The following is a 3,338-nucleotide window of genomic DNA, read 5'->3' as shown; positions in this document are numbered from 1 at the left end:
CCTGTGGAAGCCATTTTATGTGGAAGGTTGCTCCGTAAACAGGGGAGTGATTTATAAGGTTGTAAGGTTGCTGGCATCTGGCCATCCACCGTTCACACCATGGTGACATATATACCACCAGAAGCAGACAGCTGATGTCTGTGGACCAGGTTACCCTGGTTTCTGGGTAGTGTTTGGATCCATTATGAGTTGACAAAATGGAAAATCATATTCCCAAATGCAGCCTCCAACTAATAACAGAATCATTTCTTTATGAACTTTTAAGATGGACAAAAATTTTTAAACCTGATTTTTATTAGAGGCAGATATATTTCAGTTATGTAAGCTCTTTTCTTTGCCAAAGGCAACTAGAGTCCCAAAAAGGGAAGATTAAAATTAGTGGAATATGAAAGATAGAAAAAAAATTGTCTTTATTCATACCAAACTTAAGACGTAATTGACTTATTTATCTTGTGGTTTAAGAATTGACTTTTCCCTTGGTCCTAGGAGGGACACACAATTCATAACTTTCCCAGTCTTTCCTTAAACCTTTACTGTAGGGGAAAATTAAACTTTCAAAGACACCAGGCTCCAGAATAAGCAAGGATTTTCCCTTGGCAGGATTCACTCTCCTGCCTGTAGCCTTATCATTGGAACTCCAGATAAGCCTTCCCAGATGTTGCACACCATCAAAGAGGTCCTGTTCAGAGATTTCCACATGGACTGCGCCCTGAGTCCTTCCGGCTACATCCTCTCTTGCCAGCCTGCTACCTTCATTTCTCCATATGGTAGAACTTAGGAAAATCGATGAAGTAGACCTAGAGCCAGTGTTCATTAAGTGTTTATTAAGTGATTGGATAAAAGCCTTTAACATCTTGTATCTCCTTTTTTTCTGTCATTTTCCTCCTCTGCAGGGACCCTCTTCTGTACAGTCCCAGGTCTTGCCCACTTGGCCCTCATAGTGCACCACACGTTTTTGTGGCGTGGGGCTTTTAACACGTGCTGGCTCTGGAGGTTACTGACTTGATAGCCTATAACTAGCATGTATTGGGGAAACTTTCATTGACTAAAGATTTACCCTGTAGCTATTTTTTGGGGAAAAGAAATTGAGGAACCCCTAGAGATGTCTCTGCCTACTCAGAGAAATGAGTCTCTAAACGTATGGATTTCAGGTACTCTCAGCCATAGTTTTGAACATGGGTATATGAATGTTTTTGGTTTCTTTGTTTACCCAGCATCCAGGGCCAGGAGGAGGGTGAGGTGAGTGAGGAGCATAGGGCACACAGTTTGAGCAGAAGCTCACTGTCAAAAGCAAACTTTCATGAATCAGAAAATGCGTGCCTCTTTAAATTTTGCCCTGTTGGTGCTTCACTGACCTCCTCTTGTCCTAGCCTTGCAGGATCCATTTCCTTTCTGCTAATCATAGCCCTGTTTTTCTTTGAGAAACACCCTTGCACAATCCTTGTGGTCCAAGTGGAAGCGGCAGCACTGCTGGGGTTTCAGGAATAGACCCATGACTTAGGCCTGGCCAATCAAAGCACACAACTTTGTCCACAGTGATTGGCTCAGTGATGACATGTGGCCTAAGCTGGGCCAATAGGAATCTTTCCTGGAACAACACACACTCTTTCCAGAGGGTTGTTGAGCTGCTGGAATGTGGCTGTGAGGAGAAAGTGAACCTGAGAAAGAAACCACTTCAAGGGAAAGAGAGCAAAGAGATGGGAAGAGACAGATTTCTGAAACTGTTGGAACTCCCTACCTGAAGAGAGCTCTATACCCTGGGCTTTTAAGTTATGAGAGTCCATATTTGTATGGTCTGTTTTTTGTATAAGTCCTGCCTAATAAAATGGGATTGGGTAGGATGAGAAGGGCACCTGATCAGTCTTGGTTCTCCAATCAAGTGCTAAGTAGGCAGTAGGTTCTGCCTACTTAAGGTGCCTTCATCACACAAAGGGATGACATGTGTTGTTCGGAAAAAGAACACAAGAAACAAAAAAACCCTGAGTTTTCTTGTAGCATATCTGGGACGTAGGTAAATAATCAACCTCTGCGGCTGAAGCTTCTCAGCTACTTCCTGGTAGACTTGAAATTTAATTTCTTGTCCCAGCAAACTTCTTTTTCTACTTCTTTCCTGCTTTGCCGGGAGGTGGGCTAATTGAGCCACCCACCTCATATGCCCCTGAACTGTAAAACTGCAAGGGGTACAGTAAAGAAACACAAGCCATGGACCTGGTTTTAACCTATTTTTAGGATTCCTGCCAACACACAGCAGGAAGCAAAACCAAACAATATTTTGCCACCCACCTGTACCCAAAAAAAGTCCTGATGGGAAAATATGCCAGACGCTGACAATAGTGGAGACTAGGCTAGGAGATGATGTCAGGAATGACAATAAAGAATTTAAAAATACAACATGCCCTAAAGAAACTCTCACTAGAAATTCAAGAGCAGGTAAAAGTGGAAGAGTTGAGTGTGTGAGATAAGTAAATAGTAATATTTAAAAAAATCCCTGAGTACAGGTGAGGGGAGCTACTTCTGGGAATTGGAAATGGGCAAGAAGTCCCAGTCCTCTTTATCTAGTTCTCTGATTCTCCAGGTCACAAAGTCTGTGCTAACGTTGGAGATTCCCAGGCCACTGGCAGGGCTATGAACTGATCACCCCCATTCGAAATCTGGATGTGACCCAAGCCTCACCTGCTGACCCCAGAGGAGGTCACTTAGCTATGATGTTATCAAAGAACAAGATGTTCAAAATAGCTTGAAGAGATGGAGAAACTTTTAAGTTGAGTTAATGTTTTGATAAACGCCACTGTTATTAACAGAGGTACTCTATTAGTAATCCTGAAAAGTGAAGATAAGCCATTTCAGCTTCACCCCAGCCTGCTGGTAGACACCTGACTTATCAGGCTGCTGAAAGGGCTACGATTCAACAGTGGATTACTGTTAGTACTGCAGGTGTTATTGGTAAAGGCACTTCCAGCCCAGCCAATCTACGCTTGGTGCCAGTAAAGGAAGGTTAGTTGGATTTTCAATCGCTAAAGAGGAGAAAAAATTTAGAGTACGTGTAGCTTCATGCATTGTCCTGTTCACCTTCAAACAGAATTAGCAACGAGCAGATCATAGGAGGAAAAGAAAAGGACAAGAAGAATGAAAATATTAGGCATATGTTTATTTTTGCATAATTGTGACCGTTTGTAAACGTTAATTGCTTCTAAGAGTTATTTTTCTTGGGATAACTCTAAAACTTTATCATGCTGGTAGGGAAATACCAAATCTAGGTGATTTATTTTATATTCACAGATTATTTGCTAAACCATTGATTTAACTACTATAGATTATTTTGGGTTATATATAACTTC

Source organism: Mesoplodon bidens (assembly GCF_964165515.1).
Source record: "Mesoplodon bidens genome assembly, chromosome: 9".
Classification (NCBI taxonomy): Eukaryota; Metazoa; Chordata; class Mammalia; order Artiodactyla; family Ziphiidae; genus Mesoplodon; species Mesoplodon bidens.
The sequence above is the reverse complement of the archived record's forward strand: the minus strand, read 5'-3'. Positions refer to the sequence as shown.